Source organism: Wyeomyia smithii, chromosome 1, assembly GCF_029784165.1.
Source record: "Wyeomyia smithii strain HCP4-BCI-WySm-NY-G18 chromosome 1, ASM2978416v1, whole genome shotgun sequence".
Classification (NCBI taxonomy): domain Eukaryota; kingdom Metazoa; phylum Arthropoda; class Insecta; order Diptera; family Culicidae; genus Wyeomyia; species Wyeomyia smithii.
Window position 1 is genome coordinate 106,059,382 of NC_073694.1, and position 25,397 is coordinate 106,084,778.

The window sequence follows — 25,397 nt, forward strand, 5'->3', positions numbered from 1 at the left end:
AAGCCAAATCCAAGATAGGGATTTCTGGCTTTGATTAGTAAAAGTTATTGACTTAAACATATTGATACAAGATTGTTCATAGTAACCTTATTGATTATCATTCGCAGAATTATTGGAAAAAAAAGTTTGCTTCGAACATTTCCTTTGCGATTATTTTTGAATGGAATAATGCAAGCAGTGTAACAAACAGCAATATGTAGCACTACGTCAATATTGCCGTACGTGGCTTTTTCATCCAATCTTTTAATTTTACCTTACCAGATAAATACTTGATTAAAACTAAATAAATTGGACTAATACTGATTCTATTGATTTTACTAATTCTTATAAATCATTTTTAATACTGGACTTTTTAAAGTTATTTTTGTTTAAATTACAGAAACAATTATTTTTCACTCAACAATGACTCGGACCTCTACATTATCTGAATAGGGTACAGGTAGTCATCAACATTGATGGATACTCTTTTCAATTGTAAAACAAATACACAAATCCATGTGTTGCTTGATTGAAGATTAGGACAACGCTATAGCTAGCTAATATAATAAACTTAATATCAGAACGTTCCGTCAAGTTTCTAACAATTTTATCTTTTGCTATTTTCCCGATGTATTAAAGTTTTGATAGAAATTGGAACATTGTAGAAACAGGATTCTGAAAAACAGATTTTTGGGAATAATGCATAAAGGCTGGCTCTTTGACCAAGCGTCAAATATTTGTCACTTTTTGACAGATAAAAATTTGGTCAAAGATTGTCACTCTTCAATTTTTACATGTGGCAAACACGGGCAAAGAACAATCATGATGTCAAATAAATTTGATCATTATGTCAGAAGGTCAAATATTTGACCACTGGTCAAAGAGTGTACTACAGGCTTAAGGCAGTATGGTAATATTTGTTTGAAATAAAGTACATTTGATAGGTATACCGTTGTCGTCTAAAACTTTTTGGCACAGCAACGCGGGCCGGGTATCAGCTAGAAGCATAATAAGAAATATTTAAAAGTGCGACATTGAAAAGAACGTTAATATCTTGAGCCATATAGTCAAAATATAACGTCATATATCTAGATTGAGATTGAGCCTCTCAAAATTTTGAATTACTAATGGGTTCACAACTGAACTAAACTATTTTGTTACAATTTCCTCGGGACTGTGGAGCTTATTTTCAAAAATGTTTGCAGGACCTGTTTTCCCAGGCAAAAAGACCTCCTTGGGATTCAATAAGCAACATATAAAAAATTGGTTGAATTTCATTATGGTCTACAGGTGGCGCAGAGGGCCTAAAGGTCAAATTTGAAACGAAAGCAATTTTTAAGCAAAACATGTACCTACACAGATAAATACTTGATTTTGTGACCCTTCTGGGCTTAAATTTTGTCCGTTTTGCGTTACATTTAACCGTTTTTGAGATATTCGCAATTTTAGTGTACACTCTTGCAATCTCGGGGTATGTAATTATGAGGAAATGCAAAAGTTGCCTGTATTAGTGAACACGTCATGTTCTCGAATATATTCTTACAATAGACATCATTGCTCCTCCCAAAAAAAGGCTGAAGAGAAAGAAAGAGAATGGGAAAAGGGAAACTAAGAAACGTCAGATGCTTGTATTGCTTGTATTTAATTTAAAGAAGCTAGTAAATCTCAAACTTTTAACGTTTCATATTTTCCCTTTTCCCTTTTCCCATTCTCTTTCTTTCTCTTTGCTCTCTTTTCGGAATAATAATCATGTCTATTGTAATAATATATTCGAGAACATGACGTGTTCACTTATACAGGCTCCTTTTGCATTTCCTCATAATCACATACCCCGGGCTTGCAAGAGTGTACACTGATATTGCGAATCTCAAAAACTGTTAAATGTAACGCAAAACGGACAAAATTTACGTCCAAAAGGGTCACAAAATCAAATGTGTACCTATATAGGTATAAGTTTTGCTTGAAAATTGCTTTCGTTTCAAATTTGACTTTTAAGCCCTCTGCGCCACCTCTAGACCATGATGAAATTCAACCAATTTTTTATATGTTGCTTATTCAACCCGAAGGAGGTCTTTTTGCCTGGGAAAGCAGGTCCCGCAAACATTTTTGGAAATAAGCCCCACCCTACTGTGATACCACGAATGTCTTGTTTTGGACTGACATTTATTGAGTTAACTTGAAATATGGAAACTCATACTCTACACAACTTATTTTCTACACAGAGTATATAATTCACATACAACGTTAGGTTGCTAGTCATGAGTTTTGAAGTTGTATTCAAGTATTCAAGCTGAGCTCACCAATCACGCGTAACACTCATAGGTGTTGGTAAACTCCATAACGTACGCCTCTTTCGAACGCACATCGCGACAACAGCGCGACAGCAGCGCGACAGCAGCGCGAAGAAGGTCGCCGTAAACAAAACAAACAGAACTAGGCCATCTGGCAATATTGTTGCTGTTCGAGTGGTGTGCTTGTTCTTGGCCTGCATTCTTTGCTATGCGGAAAAGAAACAAGCCCAAATGTAGAAGGTTGATATTAGATATTGAGAATACAACAAGGAACCAAGTGCAACAGGGATACCAAATGTGCAGATTTGTCCGCAAAACGCAGATTTTTGGAGTCCGTGTGCAGATATTTATTGATTTGCAGATATTTACAGTTTTTCTACGGTTTCTGCAGATTTTTGTCAGAGTCTCCTTATATTTGCGCAGATTCTCTTAAAATGTGTGCAGATTTTCACAGACTTTTACCTGCGCGAGCGAATTTTTTTGAGATCATGGATAGAGTTTTTTTAGATTTCGAGCACATTTTGCCGGTTTTTCAAGCAGTTTCAGACATTTTTCAAAAACATCTGGCATCTCTGAAGTGCAGTAACACTTGACTTGTTGTGTTAATGGAAAAGAAGGTCTAGTGGTTCTGTAAAATAAGATTAATTAAGTACCAGGATCGTAAAGATCTAGGCTACATTTTTAGCGTGGGAATGTAAAGACGTTAAAAAAAATTACTGCACGCAAGAAAGTAATTTTATCTCCTATTTTCACGTGAATCGGATTTGTTTCGTTTTTTTGGTGTGCTAACATGTTGGCATTTTGTAATCTAAATCTCAACTCATTGTAATAATCTTCTAGGTTGTAAACTGGTTCAACCTGTAGTTTGTTTGTTTCTAAATCTTGAGGTAGTACAGCTTTTCGTCCGAATATCAATTCATACGGTGTGTAATTGTGTTCCACGTGAGGTGTTGTATTGAACGTTAATGAATAGAATTTTATTCATTCATCCCAGTCAGATTGGTGTACATTGGTGAAAGATCGTAGATACTCAAGCATCTATGATTTCGCTCCAAAGCACCTATTGACTCTGGATGGTATGGGGTTGAAAATGTTTGTTTGATTTCTAAAAGCTTACATATCTGTATGATCTGTACGTAGTTCCATAAAATTACCATATATTAAAATACAATTTTCGACAAGTGCTTTTGCAGTCACCGCTGCTTCTTTTGTTGGTATAGGTATGAAAATAATATATTTATATATTTATTATTGTTTACATCATCTGACAGTTGTCTTAATGAATAGATAGTTAAAAAAATCTAAGCCTAATAATTTTCTGTTTAAATATATGTGAAGGTTCGCCAAAGTTAAAAGCTTGTTCAACACTTGTGAAAACTTGAATCATGTACGCTGCAGGCTCGAAATAACCGTAATTCGTGCGGTGGAAAATATTTTGGAGCATCGAAGATGGTCTCAACATGCGTTGTGATGCCTGGAAATTAATCATAGATAGCAGTTTCGGAGAATCTATTTCGCCAGCTAAAATTTTTGCAACGAATAATGCCTGCGGTATCTTGCGGCGACGTTCCAGCGTATCGAGTCCAAGCAAACGACAGCGATCCGAATAAGGAGGCAAATTAGCTGGATCACGCCAAGGTAAATCCTTCAAGGCCAAACGGACGAATCTTCTCTGCACACGCTCTTATCTTGTATCTTGCATTTTCCAACATGGGACGAACCAAAGAGCAGTATGATGCCTTCAAGCAATGGGGGTCCTTGAAATCGCGTCCAATTTTTGCGTTAAAGCTGAGTTGTCTAGTGGCTTTAGAAATAATCGCTGTACGGTGCCCTTCAAAGGTCAGTCTTTGGTCAAGGATAACGCCAAGATCGCTTACGTGATCAACTCTTTTTAGCACCTGTCCGACAATGACGTATGCAAAAGCTATTGGTGATTGGATCCGGTGAAATGTAATCACTTCACATTTTGCTGTGCTAAGTGTCAAGGAATTTAGTTTACACCACGTCACAAAGCAGTCAAGTAGTGACTGGAAACGGCAACAATCTTCGATATCACGAATCGTCAAATAAATTTTTAAATCATCGGCGTAAACAAGTCTGCAACCAATTCCTAGAGCGATGGCAGCATCGTTGATTACTACCCTGCGGTACACCAGATTTGTTCGTGAAGGGAGCTGAGACAACAGAGCCAAGTTTTACTTGCACCGTTCTATTACACAAGAATGATTCTAACCACGTGACGAATCGCGATGAAGCTCCCAATCTTGATATTTTCCTTGGCAAAATACGATGGTCGATACGGTCAAAAGCTGCTTTTAGATCGGTATAAATAACATCTACTTGCGCTTTGCGTTCAATTTCAGCAATACAATTTGTCGTGAAGTCCATGAGGTTCGTAGTTACGGAACGGACAGGTACAAATCCATGCTGATCCGAGGAAATGTAATTTTTCTTGCAGTTCAGGACAACAGTGCTTACAATAATTTCAAACAATTTGGATGACGCACACAAATTAGTTATTCCACCATAGTTTTTTATATTCCGACGTTCACTACTCTCAAATACTGGAAACATGTAAGAGTGCTTCCAAATCCTGGGAAATTTTCCTTGAGCCAAAGATTGATTAAATATGCAGCAGAGTGGTATAGCCAGACTCTCTACACAACGGCATAAAAGTACAGCCGGGATTCCATCGGGATCAGCGGAGAATGAAGTTTTCAGTTTCTTGGCAGCAGTGAAAAGCATTTTAGGTGTTATTTAAAAAAGGTCGAGGTCAATAAGATCAGCTGGAACGTTGGCGGCGGCGCGACTAGCGTTGTCATTAGAAACAGAATCGGAAGCAAATACCGAAGAGAAAATCTTCGCAAATAGCCCGTATGAACCAGACACGGAGTTAGATTCGACATCATCAAGGTAAGTCTTCGTGGGGATTGAGCTTTCTTTTCGCTTCGAGTTTACAAAATGCCAAAACTTTTTTGGATTACTCCGCAAATCAGTTTGAATTCTTAATACTTATCATTTGTACAGGCTTGAATTCAATTTTCGATATTCGTTGCTGGCACGTTTAAAATTTTGAATTGAGTCAGTTGATCGCCTGCGACGCAGTTTACGTTGACAAGCGTTCCGTTTCCGTTTTAGTTCATTCAATGGACGGTTGGTCCAAGCAGGGTAGGAAGGTCGTTTTGCGAACGGTAAATTCTCGTTAAACCACGAACGAATAACTGAGCAAAATTTTTCGGCCATCAGATCCACATCATTAGTTTCCAAAAAAGTCAGCCAATCTATACTCGAGACATAAGCCGAGAATGCTGAGAAGTTGATTTGGCGGTAATTTAATTGCCGCGTTGCAGAAGTATCACGAGTACAAAAAGCCTCAAGATTAGTGGGAGTCGAAATCATCAAAGGCGGATGATGCAATATATATATATATATATATATATATATATATATATATATATATATATATATATATATATATATATATATATATATATATATATATATATATATATATATATATATATATATATATATATATATATATATATATATATATATATATATATATATATATATATATTTATATATATATAGCACTATGGTGCTTGTATGGTGTTGTGCGACACCACCAAAAGAGTGCTTGTGACTGTTTAGGGGACTCCGGTCGAAAGACGTTAAATGAATTGTCGAATAACTGAATAGAAAGAATGCTTTCATCCAGTCCAGTTTCGGTTAGCATGATTATATCGTAGTTGCAGTCATTTGTTGCCAGGTATATCTCATCAATTTTAGTCCTAAGTTCGCGCACGTTCTGTTGATACAGCCCATACACCGGTCTTGTCACGATCATGATGCTGAAAAAATGAGTGGTACAGCACAGGAGACACGGAAGAATTGACAAAATACTCGCCTCTGGTGGGAACCCGTGGGCTCCCACCGTCAAAGAATAATCGCAGTTGAAATGATTCTTGCACAGCACAAGGTGTAGTCTGGACGTGTACTTCAAGCTCTAGTTTTTTGGACGGTCGATGAATTCCCTGAATAGTAATCCAGCCGGCCAAGAAGCAGGGTCCAAAGAAGTAGATTCTACGTCGGGATCCAATTCAATTTTATACGAGATGTATGAATAATTTGATGTATCAGTACCTTTGAACGAGCCGAATGACAGCAACAGGTTCGGTTGCATTCAGGCAGCGTGAGACAATTTTGTGTACATCACTATCGGTTACTTTTGGGTTTAAACCAGACAAGTAGAGCCAAAAGCGCCACAACAGAAGCAACTGATGGCACAGAAAGATCACTTAGATCGTCAATGTTAGTGCCATTCTCGGTAGCAATATCGACTGGCATACGGTCCGCACGGTGCCGTTTGGGGTTTCTTGTGGGCCATATCGGTGTGGTGGACAAAGAAGCGGGGACTGGCAAATTGGTGGGAGTTCCAACGTACCCATCACAATAAAGCGGCTTCTGTGGCATAATTTCAACTTTTTTGTTCAATCCCTCTACCATTTCGCACAATTTTTGTACTTGAAAAGGTAAATCAATCAGCTGATGAACAGATTGGCTGTTTTGTGCGTCAGCTACATATCGATCAGCCGTTCAATTTTTCTCTAAAATGGGGACATATAAATAATATTTTACCCTGTGAGAACAGTTCTTTACGAATCCTGCTGTTAAATCCACAGCATTGCTGGTTTATATGATAACAAGCTTCACAAAAACCACAACGGACCGGCTCCAGGTCGTTGATTTTTCTAATTTGCATTCACCACACAGTGTTTTCTCCATAGCGGTAACAGTAGTGAGCAAACAGCACGATCTAATGAGATCTGACTGTGCAAGAATAAAGCGCCTTTGGGTAGGCTGAACAAACGGTGATCAAATTGTGCGGCAATGCCTATGGCCAAATAATAATAAAGTCAGCAGCAGCACACAATGCAAGTCCACTTCAATAACGAAACGAATATAACGAATTATCACAACACTAGAGCTTATACTCCACTCTTTTCGTGATCACTTCTAGCTTTAAAAACCTAAATTAAACCTCCTAGCGGTCAGACCCAGCCTTTCTCATTCAAACTTTTATTTGTAAAAATAGATTTACATGAACGCTTCAATCCAATATATGTATATTCCCTCTTTAGGTTCTAAAATATTGATGTTTTAATCTATACATATAAAAATGTAGTCCGGTCAGTCTGTCGGTCTGTCTGATCCATATAGGCTCGAAAACTACCGAACCGATCGACGTGAAAATTTGTATGTAGGGGTTTTTGGTCCCGATAAAGGTTCCTATGATAGTTTGAGACCCTTCCCTCTTCTGGAAAGGAGGGGTCCAATACAAATGAAACATAAATTTCTGCACAATTCAAGGACAAACCAAGCAAATGAAACCGAATCTGGCATGTGGATGTTTTAAAGGGTAACAAATATGTCCATAATGGTTCGACGTCCCTCCCTCTTATGGAAGCACATGTTTCTGCACAAATTTCGGCACATCTCGCGAACTAATCAACTAAATGGAACCATATTTGGCAGGTGAATGCTTTTAGTGGAAACAAATATGTTCCATAATCGACCTCAGGCAACATTTTGGATTGTAAGATAGCAACTTCCGGTTTCTGGAAAACAGCCAAAAATGGCCGATTTCCACCCAATATAATAATATCCGGATAAAGAATGATACACAGGAGCTAAAATCGACCACAGATACCATTTTGAATTCTAAGATGGCGACTTCCGGTTTCGGGAAAACAGCGGCAAACGACCAAAAACCACTCAATATCGGTATTTCCGGAATCGTAATGATGCACTGGAGCCACAAATCGACTTCAGACACCATTATGAATTGCAGGATGGCAACTTGTAGTTTCTGGAAAACAGCCAAATATGGCCGATTTCCGTCTAACATGAGTATCTCCGGATCTAGAATGATACACAGCAGCTGAAATCGATCACAGACCTCATTTTGGACCTCAGGTTGGCGACTTCCGGTTCCTGGGAAACAGCCGAAAATGATCGAATAACACCCAATATGGGTGTTTCTTCAACCAGAATGACGCTCAGAGACCAGAAATTATCTTAAATACCATTTTGAAATTCTAGATGGCGACAGCCTAAAATAACCAAATACCGTAAAATATGAGTATCTCTGGAACCAGAATGATGCAATGAGCTAACAATTGACCTCAGGCACCAATTCGCTCTTTTGTATTTGTTTCGCACCGAAAAAATGCGACCGAGTACACTTTGTGCATTTGCCAAAATGTGCGACACCACACATTGTGTCTTACTTTGTGTGTTGCTTGCGGCAATGATTATCGGATTTGACAAACGAACGATTATAGTATTAAATTTTGTTTTGGTTTTTGCACTTAATTTGATTCCTACTGAAATAATTTAGGAGCTAATTTTCAGTGCTGCTCAATGAGTTTTGTTTAATAACTTAATATGGTTTCTTCCCGTAGATAGCCGCAATATGTCTCATACATGAATAGTAGGGTGGCAAAAGAAATCGACTTTTCGAATTTAGAAGTAGGGCTCAAAATTTTCTTCTTCGAAAAAAGTTCCCATACTAAACCTTAGCTTAATCTGACTTCGGGAACACGAAAGCATAATTTTGTGACCAATGAAAAAAAAAATGCACAGGTAGTTCATAAATTTCTGAATATCAAAAAATTCTGATGCCAAATATCTTAAAAATGCATGGAACATCGATATCTGGTGTTATCCAAAAACAAAAAATGAAAAAACCGATCGGTTAAAGTTTCACTTTTCGACTGAACGAACTTCGAAATGCGACGAAGGACAATTTTTTTCCATACAAGTCATTACCACCCTAATGAACGGTATCAGTAGCGATTGTATATGAATACCGGTACAGAAGCATGTCTGGACGTGCGTAATATGTCCTATGACACGTCCACGCCATTGAGAATCGTGTTTAAATGAATACTCAAAAACGTATATGGTCCTTTCTTGGTTCCTTTTCTCTGCTATTTTTTCTACCCGCAACGCAACGCAAACTACTCAAAGTGAAGCTTTTTGTTCTAACGCAATGTGTCACAAAAAGCAGCACAAAGTGTTGTTCCGTTCACCCTCTCTTGAAATATTTCTCACTTGGTGATATCTTTCATAGTCATTTCGTTTTCGCTCTTTCTCTTTGTGCCTGTTGGTTGTCAAAATGTGTAGGTACCGTTCTCGTTGTGCCTAGACGTAAAATTAACACACTGAGCGCAATGAGTGTGCGAATGACAGCCCTGCCTCCCAATATGAGTATTTCCGGTGTCAGATTGATGCCAGAAAATCTGCTGAAAATGACCGAATACCACCCAATATAAATATATTCCGAATTAAGGTGGTCTACAGAAGCCAAAAGTCGAGGATGTTGTCATTTCGATAAAACCAATCATTTCAAACAATTTGTTATTTGACTTTGATCATATCCTATGGCCGATTCGTCGAGCATTTACAGACTTTGAACACATCGCAAGGAATCAATGAATTTGGAACGTTCAAATAGTACGATACCACATTTTATTTATGTTGAGGCCACATATATCGATCAAAGCAGGTATAGTTCAATAGTCTTTGAATTCCTTTTTTTCCATAACTTTTGAGCCACTTATCAAATTGTTATGAAGTTTGTTATTTGTAAGTTTGAGAGATGACTCGTTCGTATGACACTAGTTATTTTCAAATAAGTCATGTAATGAGATAATAGACTTTCGTTGTTTTATCAACAATTCAATGCATAACGGTTGCTTAAGTTCGATTATAATGAAATGAAATGGGAACGTATATAGTAACCAAACTTTGAAACCACGTGTTAACCACGTGCTAACCGAGTAAATGGAACCAAATTTAGCATGTGAATGTTTTAGGGGTAACAAATATGTTCATAATGGTTTGACACCCCACCCTCTTCTTTAAGGGAGGGGTCCCATATAAATGAAACACAAATTACGCACAGCTTAAGAACCAATCAAGAAAATACAACCAGAATCCGGTATGTGAATGTTTTAGAAGTAACAAATATGTGCATAATTTTTCGACGCCCCTTCCTCTTCTGGAAGGGAGGGGTTCCATACGAATGAGGCAGAAATTTCTGCACATCTCGCGATTTAATCAACTAAATGAAATTATATTTGGCAGGTGAATGTTTTTAGTGGTAACAAATATGTCCCATATTCGACCTCAGGCAACATTTTGGATTGGAAGATAAACTTTCGGTTTATGGAAAAACGCCAAAAATGGCCGATTTCCACCCAACATAATAATATCCGGACCTATAATGATACACATGAGCTATAATCGACCACAGATACCATTTTGAATTTTAAGATGGCGACTTTCGGTTTCTGAAAAACAGCGGAAAGTGACCAAATACCACCCAATATGGGTATTCCCGGGATTGTTATGATGCACTGAAGCCACAACCGATTTGATTATATTATTATCATATGAGCGGGCTAGTTAAGGGTTAACTAATGAATTATGATTGAAAACGTGGTTTCAAAGTTTTGCTGCCCTATACGTTCCCATTTCATTGGATTATTATCGAACTTAAGCAACCGTTTGTATTAAATTGTTAATAAAACAACAAAAGTCAATAATCTCAAAGATTACATGACTTATTTGAACATAACTAGTGTCATACGAACGAGTCATCTCTCAAACACACAAATAACAAACCTTATAACAATTTGATATGTGGCTCAAAAGATATGAAAAGAAAAGAAATTCAAAGACTATTTAAAACTATACCTGCTTGGATCGATATATGTGGCATCAATATAATTTAAATGTGGTATCGAACTTTTTGAACCTTTATCGGCACCAAAAACCCCTACATACAAATTTTCGCGTCGATCGGTTCGGTAGTTTTCGAGGCTATATGGATTAGACAGACAGACAGACAGACTGACTGACCGGACTGCATTTTATATGTATAGATTACAACATCAATATTTTAGAACCTAAAGAGTGAATATGCATTTATTGGATTGAAGCGTTAATGTAAATGTGGCTGGGTCTGACCACTAGGTGGATTAGTTTGGGTTTTGCCTTTCTCCTAGAAAGGTATAGCAATCACTTGCAAAACCGAAAGTATAAAAGTGCTTCAAAGGGCCGAATGGCATATATCACTCGACTCAGCCCGACGAGCTGAGCTTTTTTTGTATGTGTGTGTGTGTATGTGTGTGTATATGTGTGTGTATGTGCAGATTTTTATTCTCACTCAATTTTCTCAGAGATGGCTAGTCCGATTTCCATGAAATTAATTGCAAATGAAAGGTCTTGTTGTGCCATAAGACCATATTCATTTTTATTCTAATCGGATTTTTAGTTTGGAGGTTATGTATCAAAATTTAAAAACCATGAAACATCATTATCTCGAAAACTACACAACCGATTTGAACAAAATTGATTTCATATGAACGGGCTACCTTAAATACCCTTAACTTTTGAATTTTATTAAGATTGAACATATGGTTCAAAAGTTATGACAAGAAACGTGTTCTAAAGACTGTTTGATCTCACTCATGCTTCTCCGAGATGGCTGGACCGATTTTCATAAAATCAGTGTCGAATGGAAGGTCCAATTACCACATAAGACCGTATTGATTTGTTTTGCAATCGGACTATTACTCTGCCTGTTATGTTTGAAAATGTGAAATCCAGCTATAAAAAGGAACATATTCCGAAGACTACTTGAACTCACTCACTTTTCTCAGAGATGGCTGACCCGATTTCCACAAAACTAGTGTCAATTAATAAGTCTAGCTGCCTCATAACGCCCTATTGAATTTTACTGTAATCGGACTGTAACTTCGTCTGCAATGTACCGAAATGTGAAAATCACGAAACTTCATTATCTCAGAAACTACACAATTGATATGATTAATATTATTATCAGATGAGCGGGCTAGTTAAGGGTTAACTGATGAATTATGACTGAACACGTGGTTTTAAAGTTTGGCTGCCCTATACATTCCCATTTCATTGGATTCTAATCGAACTTAGGCAACCGTTATGTATTAAATTGTTAATAAAACAACGAAAGTTTATTATCTCAAAAATTACATGACTTATTTGAACATAACTAGTGTCATACAAACGAGTCATCTCTCAAACTTACAAATATTAAACTTCATAACAATTTGATACGTGGCTCAAAAGTTATGGAAAGAAAAGAAATTCAAAGACTATTCAAACTATACCTTACTGCTGGATCTGTTGGACGGTTACAGCGCCGCAGGACTGCAGCAAATCAATTGTAAAGCAAACGAGAACGGCCGTTGTCTAGATCTCTGTTTCGTCAGCACTAACGACACGGCACCGCCCTTGGCTTACGCACCGGATCCACTCGTAAAACCTAAATTAATCCACCTAGCGGTCAGACCCAGCCTTTCTCATTCGAACTTTTATTTGTAAAAATAGAATATATATTCACTCTTTAGGTTCTTGAATATTGATGTTGTAATCTATACATATAAAAGGTTCTAAAATATTGATGTTGTAATCTATACATATAAAAATGCAGTCCGGTCTGTCTGCCTGTCTGTCTGATCCAAATAGGCTCGAAAATTACCGAGTCGATCGACGTGAAAATTTGTTTAGGGATTTTCGGTGCCAATAAAGATTCCTATGATAGTTTGAGACCCCTCCCTCTTCTGGAAGGGAGGGGTCCCATACAAATGAAACTTTAATTTCTGCACAACTTAAGAACAAACCAAGCAATTTAAACCGAAATTGGCATGTGGATGTTTTAAGGGGTTACAAATATGTCCATAATAGTTGGACGCCACTCCCTTCTCTGGAAGGGAGGGGTTCCATACAAATGAAACACAAATTTCTGCACATCTCGAGAACTAACCGAGTAAATGGAACCAAATTTAGGGTGTTTTAAGAGGTAACAAATATGTTCCATAATCGACCTTAGGCAACATTTTAGATTGTAGGATGGCAACTTCCGGTTTCTGGAAATCAGCCAAAAATGGTCGATTTCCACCCAATATAACATCCGGATCTAGCATGATACACAGGAGCTGAAATCGACCACAGATACCATTTTGAATTCTAAGATGGCGACTTCCGGTATTGGGTGTTATTCGATCATTTTCGGCTGTTTCCCAGGAACATGTGATTCTAGTATATATTCAGAATTAAGGCGATGTACAGAAGCCAAAAGTCGAGGATGTTGTCATTTCGATAAAACCAATCATTTCAAACGATTTGTTATTCGACTTTGATCATATCATACGACCGATTCGTCGTGCATTTTCAGATTTTAAACACATCGCAAGGAATCAATGAATTTGGAACGTTCAAATAGTACTATACCACATTTAAAATATGTTGAGGCCACATATATCGATCAAAGCAGGTGTAGTTTTAAATATTTTAATTTCTTTTCTTTCCATAACTTTTGAGCCACTTCAAATTGTAATGAAGCTTGTTATCTGTAATTCGAGAGATGACTCGTTCGACTCGTTCGTAGTTATGCTCAAATAAGTCATGTAATCTTTGAGATAATAGACTTTCGTTGTTTTATTAACAATTTAATACATAACGGTTGCTTAAGTTCGATTATAATCAAATGAAAATAGGGCAGCCTAACTTTGAAACCACATGTTCAACCATAATTCATCCGTTAACCTTAAACTAGCCCGCTTATCTGATAATAATATTGATCAAATCCGTTGTGTAGTTTCTGAGATAATGAAGTTTCGTGATTTTCACATTCCGGTACATTACAGACGAAGTTACAGTTCGATTACAGCAAAATTCAATAGGGTGTCATGAGGCAGCTAGACCTTTCATTTGACACAAATTTTGTGGAAATCGGGTCAGCCATCTCTGAGAAAAGTGAGTGAGTTCAAGTAGTCTTCGGAATATGTTCCTTTTCATAGCTGGATTTCACATTTTTAAACATAATAGGCAAAGTAATAGTCTGATTGCAAAACAAATCAATAGGGTCTTATGGGGCAACTAGACCTTCCATTTGACATTGATTTAATGAAAATCGGTTCAGCCATCTCTGAGAAACATGAGTGAGATTAAGTAGTCACGTTTCTTGTCATAACTTTTGAACTACAAGTTCAATCTTCATGAAATTCAAAAGTTAAGGGTATTTAAGGTAGCCCGTACACTTGAAATCAATTTTGTTCAAATCGGTTGTGTAGTTTTTGAGATAATGATGTTTCATGATTTTTACATTTTGATACCTAACCACTGAACCAAAAATCCGATTACAATGAAATTCAATAAGGTCTTATGGGACAACGAGACCTCTCATTTGCAATTAATTTCATGGAAATCGGTCCAGCCATCTCTGAGAAAAGTGAGTGAGAATAAAAATCTGCACATACACACACACACTTACACACACACACTTACACACACACACTTACACACACACACACACACACACACACACACACATACAGAAAATGCTCAGCTCGTCGAGCTGAGTCGAGTGATATATGCCATTCGGCCCTTTGGAGCTCTTTTTTACTTTCGGTTTTGCAAGTGATTGCTATACCTTTCTAGGAGAAAGGCAAAATATATATAAAATGTCCTGTTTTATTTTACTAGGAGAAAGGCAAAAAATATATAAAATACCCTGTTTTATTTTACTACCTTAGAAGGCGATTGGTTGAATGAGTGGAAAATACCAATTTTTTTGTGATGCAATTTGGTCCCGGACACTCTTTACCCAATCCAACGAATCTGCTTCAGAACAGTCCTGTCGAAGATTTCTGTATGATTTCATGTTCCTTGGTGTGCAAAAACAACTGGAGAGCAACAAAATTTCAGCTGTCACCCGTTAGCTAATAACTGCACTGGTTACCTCGCACAAACTACTACGATAGATCACTACCATGACCAATGTAAATGTTTCATCGCATAACGTTGATTTGCGAAATTCTTGCGATAAATCTTCTTCTTCTTTTTCTATATCTATAAAATAGATGATACCCAGCCCGCGTTGCTGCGCCTCTTAGTTTGTAACGACAATTATGTATTTCTGGAATGTGCCATAATTTCAAACATGTATTACCATGCAATAAAAACCTAAATTAATCCACCTAGCGGTCAGACTTATTATTTGTAAAAATAGATTTACATGAATGCTTAAATCCAATAAATGTTTATCCACTCTTTGGGTTCTAAAATATTGATGTTGTAATTAAAGTATAAGATATGAAATTTGACGTAATGTTAGTACTTAAGAAATAGCGAAATAAAAGCAATGACTCTTAGTTACGAACAATTTAATCACGAGCGATGCCGGGAACGTTCAGATAGTACGATACCACATTTAAATCATGTTGAGGCCATATATATTGATCGAAGCAGGTAAAGTGTCGAATAGCCTTTGAATTTCTTTTCTTTCTAAAACTTTTAAACAGCATATCAAATTGTTATGAAGTTTGTTATTTGTAAGTTTGAGAGATGACTCATTTGTATGACACTAGTTATGTTCAAATAAGTCGTGTATTACTTGAGATAATAGACTTTCGTTGTTTTACAAATTAAAACATAACGCTTGCTTAAGTTTGATTACAATCAAATGAAAAGGAAACGTATGGGGCAGCCAAACTTTGAAACCACGTGTTCAATCATAATTCATCAGTTAACCCTTAACTAGCCCGTTCAACTGATATCAATAGTGTTCAAATCGGTTGTGTAGTTTCTAAGATAATGAAGTTTCGTGATTTTCACATTTCGATACATTACAGACGAAGTTACAGTCCGATTACTGCAAAATTCAATAGGGTGTTATGAGGTAGGTAGACCTTTTATTTGATACTACTTCTGTGGAAATCGGGTCAAACATCTCTGAGAAATATGAGTGAGTCCAAGTAAGTTGTCTTGGAATATGTTTCTTTTCATAGCTGGATTTCACATTTTTAAACATAACAGGCAAAGTAATAATCCGTTTGTAAAAAAAATCATTAGGGTCTTATGGGGCAACAAGACCTTTCATATGACACTAATTTTATAAAAATCGGGCCAGCCATCTCTGAGAAATATGAGTGAGATTAAATAGTCTCCAGAACACGTTTCTTTCCATAACTTCTGAACCACATGTTCAATCTTCATAAAATTCAAAAGTTAAGGGTTTTTAAGGTAGCCCGTTCATTTGAAACTAATTTAAATCAAATCAGATGTGTGGTTTCTGAGATATTGATGTTTCGTGATTTTTACACTTTGATACATAACCTCTAAACTAGAAATCAGATTACAATAAAATTCAATAGGGTCTTATAGGGCAACTAGACCTTTCATTTGCAATTAATTTTATTGAAATCTGTTCGGTTAGACCATCTCTGAGAATAGTGAGTGCGAAAAAAGGTGCACATACACACGTACACACCCACACACAAACATATAGACCTATACATGCTTATATGCAGAAAATGCTCGATTCGTCTAACTGAGTCGAGTAGTATATGACATTCGGCCATTTGGATCACTTTTCTACCTTTTAATTAGCCAGTGATCGTTAGGAGGAAGTCAATATGTTTACTTTCATTATGTGATTTCACATTTTCATGAACAACGGACAAAGTTACAATCCGATTTCAATGAAATTCAATAGCAACCTATGGGGCAACTATACCTTTCATTTGACACTAATTTTGTGAAAATCGGTTCAGCCATCTCTGAGAAAAATGAGTGAGTTTAAACAACCTCAGGATAACTTTTCTTTACATAACTTTTGAACCATATGTTCAATCATTACGAAATTCAAAAGTTAAGGGTTCTGGAGACAGCCCGATCTTTTGAAACCAATTTTTTTAAAATCGGTTGTGTGGTTTCTGAGATATTGATGTTTCGTGGTTTTTACATTTTGATACATAACCTCTAAACTAAAAATCCGATTACAATGAAATTCAATAGCAACCTATGGCGCAACTAGACCTTTCATTTGCAATTAATTTTATGAAAATCAGTCCAGCCATCTCTGAGAAAAGTGAGTGAGAAAAAATAGTTGTACATACATACATACACACACACACACACACACATACACACATACATACATACATACAGAAAATGCTCAGTTCGTCGAAAGGGTTCGAGTGGTATATGACATTCGGCCATTGGGACCACTTTTATACCTTTGGTTTTTCCAGTGATTGCTATACCTTTCTAGGAGAAAGGCAAAACGTTCTTCATCACCCGGCACTTGTTTTGTCTCTCGACGATCGATTCAAAATCGACTACCGGGAACCTTTCACTCGATTTAATTTCAACTTTCGGCGAGCCGACTTCGACGGTTTGATAAATGCGTTACTATCTGTCGATTGGGTTGGAATTTTAAATTCAACTGACATCGATTCGGCTGTGAACGATTTTTCCGGCATTTTAAACGGTCTGATAGAAGTTTTCGTCCCTAAAACACGGAACCGATCGCAGAAATATCGTCCGTGGCAGACACCGGCTTTGCGACGCTTAAAAACGTTAAAAAATTCTGCGTTGAAGAGGTTCTCAGCGAGTGGTGCCCTTATACTTCGCGAACACTACTGACAGTTAAACCACGATTATAAGAGACTTCGCCGACGGTGCTATTCTAACTACAGACTACATATAGAAGGTAAACTGCGAGCCGATCCAAAGAAATTTTGGAACTTTGTCAACGAACAACGGAAGAAATCAGGCTTTCCATCCACGATGGAATTCGCTGGTAAGAAAGCGGATAATGTTGCCTCTATTTGCAGAATGTTCGCAGTCAAATTTTCAAGCGTGTTCAGCAACGATACACCAACGGATAGGGACATTTCTGATGCTGCTAATAACGTTCCTTTCCCTGGCCGCTCCATCGCCTCGGTCAACATTGACGACAATGCTATCCTCGCCGCTGTTAGTAAATTGAAACATTCATACTCCCCAGGCCCGGATGGTATTCCAGCAACGCTACTTAAAAAATGCATTACTGGTTTGGTCACACCGCTTTCTCACTTGTTTCGCTTATCACTCGCTACTGGTAGATTTCCCACAACTTGGAAACAGGCCTTTTTGTTTCCGGTCCACAAAAAAGGCGATCGCTCGAAAATAGACAATTATAGAGGGATTTCGGCTTTGTGTGCAATTTCGAAGCTATTCGAGCTAGTCGTCCTCCAACCAGTTTTTTCTCATTGCCAATGCTCTATTGCGGACGACCAACACGGATTTCTTCCTAAACGTTCCTGTGCTACAAACTTGCTTTGCCTGACTAGTTACGTGCTTGATAGCTTCGACAAACGATGTCAAACCGATGTGATTTACACGGACCTTTCAGCTGCGTTCGATAAAGTAAATCATCAAATCACTGTTGCCAAACTCGACCGCTACGGATTTAGTGGCAACTTGCTCCACTGGTTCGAATCCTACCTGCGAGGACGAACTCTTAGAGTAAAAATCGGCGACGAAATTTCGGAATCATTTGTTGCTACTTCCGGGATTGCCCAAGGTAGTCATCTTGGCCCGCTGGTATTTTTGTTGTATTTCAATGACGTACATCACTCGCTAAAATGTCCCCGCCTTGCCTTCGCTGATGACTTGAAACTGTTCAATGAAATCAAAAACGTCGAAGACGCCACTCATCTTCAACAACAGCTCAACTTATTTGCACGCTGGTGTGAGTTGAATTGCATGATACTAAACCCCGATAAATGCTCTGTGATAACGTTTACCAGAAAGTACGCCCACTACATTTCGATTACACATTGGATGGGACTCCAATACAGAGAGTCGAACACGTCAAGGATCTTGGAGTCCTCCTTGATTCCAAACTCACCTTCAAGCAACATATATCGTTCATTGTTGCTAAAGCCTCTAGGCAACTAGGTGTGATTTGTCGCTTGACGCGGGACTTTAGAAATATACAATGTTTAACGACACTCTACTACTCACTTGTTCGGTCCTCGCTAGAATTTTGCTCTACTGTCTGGATTCCTCACTACAACAACGCAATTCATCGCATCGAAAGCATCCAGCGCCGGTTTGTGCGTTACGCACTTAGAATGCTCCCCTGGCGACAGCCCATGCGCAATACCCGATATGAGGACCGCTGCCAGCTTCTCCAGCTCGATACTCTCCAGCTTTGTCGAGAAACAGCACGCGCCATGGTAGTGTCGGACGTTTTGACATCCCGGATCGATTGCCCAGCCATTCTCCGCTTGATCAACCTAAACGCGCCATCTAGAAACCTGCGGAGGTCATCTACTCTGCAACTACCTTTCCGCCGCACTAACTACAGTGCTAACGGTGCCATCACTAGTATTCAGCGAGCTTTCAACCGAGTTTCATCTGCCTTTGATTTTCATCTATCGCATCGAGTTTTACGCTCAAAATTTATTTCTCTGTTTCGTAGTGTTTTATATTATTAACCATTAGGACTAGCTATTTATGTCTGTTGTTAGTTGCTTATAAATAAATAAATAAGTAAATATACCTGCTTTGATCGATATATGTGGCCGCAACATAATTTAAATATGGTATCGTTCTATTTGAACGTTCCAAACTCATTAATTGATTGATTGATGTGTTCAAAGTCTGCAAATGCACTACAAATCGGCCATAGGATATGATTAAAGTCAAATAACAAATCCTCGACTTTTGGCTTCTGCACACCGCCTTATCTTTGAATATATTCATATTGGGTGGGATTCGGTCATTTCCAACTGTTTTTCTGGCATCAATCTGACACTGTAAATACCCATATTGAGAGGTATTTAGTTATTTTGGTTGTTTTCCAGAAATTAAAAGTGCTCGTCTTTAAATTCAAAATGGTGTCCAGGGTCATTTTTTTTTAAGGGGGGGATTTGTTAGTAGCTTAAGTATTTATGATAAATATTAGTAAATAATGAGTATGTGTGTCCAATCACAAATGGTGACTTCTCAACACTGTTGGAAATTTGTAATTTTAATTGTTAGGATTTGTTTGCTTTCACAATTAGGACTTATCATTCGTAGGGATTTAAACCTACTTGTCAGAAAAGGGGAAGTAAACTTACAACTAACTTAATTGCTAACTTATTGGCTATAAAGAGAGCTTATCGTAGCAATTGAGGATTGCAACGATTTTTGTCGAAAATTGTTAATAATGTTATTCGATATAGCTTCTAATGGTTCAACACCAGTAAGTCTATGTAATTCGAGTGTACCAAACCAAGGAGGACGCTTCGAAATCATTTTCAGAATTGAATTCTGAATCCTTTGGAGCGTTTTCTTCCTTTTGGAACAGCAACTTGACCAGATCGGTACAGCATAAGGCATTGCTGGTCTAAAAATTTGTTTGTAAATCAAAAGTTTGTTCTTTAAACAAAGTTTAGAATTCCTGTTAATGAGAGGATATAAACATCTCGTATATTTGATGTACTTAGCTTGTATACTCTCAATGTGCTCTTTGAAAATAAGTTTTTTATCGTAAATTAGTCCCAAGTACTTAACCTTGTCAGACCAACTTAAAATAACCCCATTCATCTTGACAACGTGATTATTGTTTGGCTTGAGGAAAGAAGCCCTAGGCTTATGCGGAAAAATTATCATTCGAGTTTTAGAAGCATTGGGAGAGATTTTCCACTTTTGCAATTAGGAAGAAGAAATATCTAAACTTTTCTGCAATCGACTGCATATGACACGAAGACTTTTTCCTTTTACGGAAATGCTTGTGTCATCGCAGAACAATGACTTTGTGCATCCTGGAGGCAAATGAGGAAGATCTGAAGTGAATATGTTGTACAGGACTGGACCCAAGACTGAACCTTGAGGTACACCTGCTCTGACAGGAAATCTATCAGATTTTGAATTCTGATAGACAACCTGCAGAGTTCGATCAGTAAGATAATTTTTCAAAATTTTGATTAGGAAAATTGGAAAATTAAAAGTTTGCAATTTCGCAATCAAAATTTTATGCCAAACACTGTCGAATGCTTTTTCTATGTTAAAAGAGCAGCTCCAGAGGAATAACCTTCAGATTTGTTAGCTCGTATCATATTAGTAACTCTGAGCAATTGATGAGTAGTGGAATGCCCATGGCGAAATCAAAACTGTTTATTTGCAAAACTTGAATTTTCGTTAATGTGTGACATCATTCTGTTAAGAATAATTCTCTCAAACAGTTTACTTATTGAAGAAAGCAAACTGATTGGTCGATAACTTGAAACTTCAGCTGGGTTCTTATCCGGTTTTAAAATTGGAGTAATTTTTGCATTTTTCCATAATTTGGGAAAATATGCAATTTTGAAGCAGCAATTGAAAATTTTCACTAAAAATTCCATTGTGCTCTCAGGGAGATGTTTGATTAGTATATTAAAGATTCCATCGTCACCAGGTGCTTTCATATTTTTGAAATTTTTAATAATTGATTTAATTTCATTTAAGATAGTTTCAATTATTTCTGCAGGTAAAAAATTCTGGGAAGAAATAAAATTAAATCGACGTGTGACTTCATTTGCAATTGGACTCAAAAAATTCAAATTTGAGTTATGAACACTCTCAAACTGCTGAGCAAGTCTTTGAGCCTTTTGTTCATTGGATACGAGAAAACGTTCACCATCTTTTAAAACTGGTATAGGCTTTGAAGGTTTCTTAAGAATTTTCGACAGCTTCCAAAAAGGTTTTGAATATGGTTTCAATTTTTCAACTTTAGTTTCAAAATTTTGATTGCTCAGAAGAGTAAATCTATGTTTAATCTCTTTCTGTAAATCTTTATAAATAGTTTTAAAAACAGGGTCACGAGAACGTTGATATTGACGTCTGCGGACATTTTTCAAACGAATTAGAAGTTGAAGATTTTCGTCAATTTTGGTGAATCAAATTTCACTTGAGCCTTTGGAACAGAGTAATTCCTGGCATCAACAATTGCACATTTTAATGCTTCCAAAGCGGAATCAATATTCACTTCGTTTTGCAAATCAAGCTCATTATTGAAATTTCTCTCATTATGAGTTTTGTATCTTTCCCAATTAGCCTTGTTATAATTAAAAACAGAGCTCATAGGGTTTAAAACTGATTCATGTGATAAAGAAAAAGTTATTGGAAGATGGTCAGAATCAAAGTCAGCATGTGTGATACATGACTTTGATCTGTTAGCACCAAATCAATTGTTGATGGGTTTCTTACAGAAGAAAAGCATGTGGGACTATTCGGAGTCAAAATAGAATAGTATCCTGAAGAACAATCATTGAATAAAATTTTTCCATTGGAATTACTTTGAGAATTATTCCATGAACGATGTTTAGCGTAATTGGGATCATATTTCAATTTAATGTTAGGTTTCAAAAATGTTTCAGTAATAATTGCAATATGCACATTATTTACTGTTAAAAAATTAAAAAGCTCATTCTCATTGGCCTTCAATGAGCGAGCATTCCAATTCAATATTTTAATTGTTTTATTTAAAATCATTGCTAAATTTTAAACTAAAAACAATCTTAATAGTAAAATTTGTGCCTATTTGAATGGCTTCAAACATTGATTTTGCCTGCAACATGGCGTTCATAAGATCGAACATTGCCTGTTGCAAAAAAGAAAGTTTACCTGCCGTAATAGACCCCAGGCAGTTGACATTGGAAAAAATATTTTCGGTAGCAATATTAGCTGGGGTAATAGGTGTACAATTATTTTCTAGCGTGTTTTGCTTACCCATATTAACGGTCATTTTCGAACTACCAACACTAGGCGGTATAATGTTCGAACTACCTGTAACCTGTGCATAAGTTAAACGGGTATGCAAAGGAGTAGGTAAACTAAGCGTCACTGGTACGCTTGGAGAATCTTGTTTCGAAGTTTGTTTTGAATTTTGTTTACCTTGCCTTGCCTTAACAATTGCTAAACGGGCTGGGTATTGATAAAAATTCGACATATGGTTGCCGTTACAATTCGCACAGCGAAAATTTTTACTCTCTTTCACAGGACATGTGTTGTGACGTCACACCCCGCGAAGATTACCCAATGTTCCGTCACGATGCATCAGAATTCAGGCTAGGAACCATAGTTTGCTGCCGAGCTTACTCAATACTGTAGAGAATCAAAACAATTTTAACATGAACTAGAGCATTAGCTTGCCACAGAGTTCACTTCACTCGCAGGAAACACCTTGCAATAACATAGCATTCTGGAGCATTCTTTATTATGAATTGTTGGCTGAACAGAACGACATCAAGGCATTTTCTGTATTATAAACTCAACCGAACAGAACAAAACATTCTTATTATTAGTCGTTGAAATCAATAACCACGCGTCCTAGTTATAAAGCGTCGAACGATCGGTGGCTAACGAAATGTAAATATCCTAACGAGCAAGCCACACAATGTTTTACCTTTTCAATTTAACTATAAGCAAAACAGAAGCCGGAGGCACAGCGTCACTCACGGTTACCCTTAGGCGCTCATGGTTGCGCACGGTACCGAGAGCTTGCGCGCTCTCGGATACTCACAAGTAGCGCGCGAACAAATATTATACGCTCTCGCACGTGCCCCGATGCACGCGCTCTATAACGCCGCGGTATAATAATATGTACTAAAATTCTACTCGAAAAACGCAACAGAGTAATAAATACTATAGGTTAGAACAGAACCGCTAGATAGGCGATAACTCAGGCCGGAGGGGAAGAGACTCTCCGCTCTGAGTTACACAGGGTCGTATTTAAGGAAAAATTGTTATTTAATAAAATTAATCCCTTTTCATATTTCTTGAGGTGATTCCGCGTATGAACGTGTACAGGTTGTGTTTGGAGTATATCACACAATCCTGGTAGGTTGTTACCTACATTTTTGGTGACAGACGGTTTTTTTTTAGAAAAGGAAACGGACCGCGCAAAGTAGTATAAAGTCAGAAAAGTTAAGTAGTGTTCGCAAACGAAGGAAACGCGATAAAATAGTTTGAAGTAAAAATTTTGAGACGTCGGACATAGGAAGTTTGAATTGTGCAATAGCCAAAATTGTGATAAGTTTAATATCGGTGGTAGAATAAAAGTTCCGCGAATCTAGTTGTAATTGTCGGAGCGAAATTGTAAGAAGTGAGCTCGTGAAAACAAAAAAAAACAATAGCCGCAAAAAAGTGTATGATTCGTCGGTGAACGGATTTCGATCGAACTATGGAATAAGTGACAGTGTAATATTGAATGAAAAAAAAAACGAGCTGTAGAGCATAATTGACAGTTAGGAAAGGCGGTCAAAACCACCTATGTGAGGTGGACAAAGACAAAGTTCGGAAAAAATTGTGCACGCGAAACAAGGGAAAAACAGCAGAAAAATAGTAAGGAAGAACATTGGTGAAAATACAGTCTTCCATCGACAGCAGCTTGCTGAAGTGGCGAAGGAACAATTACGAAACACGGAAATATCAGACGGTAAACGAGTCAACAAAGAATTTAATGTTTAGTGTTTGATTATAAAGAGATTAAGCAACAGCTGGAAGGCCCGTTGCCTTGTTATCAGTTTGTGCACCAAAAAAAAATCGCTTACTGTTTTACCCAAGTACGGCTTGTGATTGTTGCGAGTGTGAAGCGTTAGCATAGAATAGAAGAGATGTCTACAACGATGGCCGGCTCCATACCCAAAATATTCGGGTGAGTGATTAAACATCTATTGATATTTTAAACGGAAAATTTTTTTCTTTCTTAAACATTAACCATTCAAAATACATTGACGATAAGTAGAGAGCGACACATATTAGAACACATAAGCGACCTCCGACAATACATTGGGCGAATCACAGTCGTGCTAATTCTTCACCTTTTAATAATTAAAGCGGCAAAGCTGGCGGCAGACCCGCGAGCGAAAACGAAAAAAAAAAAACAAAATAATATAAAACGTAAACAAACTCGCACTGAGTTACTTAGAACGCGGTCAATACATTCATATGTGGTTGCGCGAGTGGCTCTAGTGGCACGTAACTTGACGCTGACCAACACGGTAGCATTCAAACGGGAAAACATATGTTCGAAAGTGGGCCACGGTCAAGGCCGCACGGCGAGAAGGAGCAAGGAGGTATGCTACGACGAGTTATGACGTCGACGAAGCATTAACAGGAGCAAAGCGTAGTAAATGGGCGGAGTTTATACATGTCAATTGTAAACAGTTATTATTTTAATGGCTGACTTCTGCAACGTCGGCAGAAAAGAAATTA

At 37.4% G+C, this 25,397-nt stretch overlaps 1 protein-coding gene and 1 long non-coding RNA gene across 9 annotated transcripts in view; both read right to left on the reverse strand.

Annotated features, from left to right (window-relative positions):
• Positions 1-25,397, reverse strand: part of LOC129718457 (syntaxin-binding protein 5) — a 1,078,665-nt gene that overhangs the window by 36,109 nt on the left and 1,017,159 nt on the right. The gene's annotated exons all lie outside the window — the stretch shown is intronic.
• The window catches only part of LOC129718467 (uncharacterized), a 96,717-nt gene continuing 90,519 nt past the window's right edge, over positions 19,200-25,397 (reverse strand). Inside the window, exons 2-3 of the long non-coding RNA XR_008726910.1 lie at positions 19,717-19,970; positions 19,200-19,664 (exon numbers count right to left, since the gene is read on the reverse strand). This is a non-coding gene — a long non-coding RNA (uncharacterized LOC129718467). The remainder of the gene's footprint in view (positions 19,665-19,716; positions 19,971-25,397) is intronic.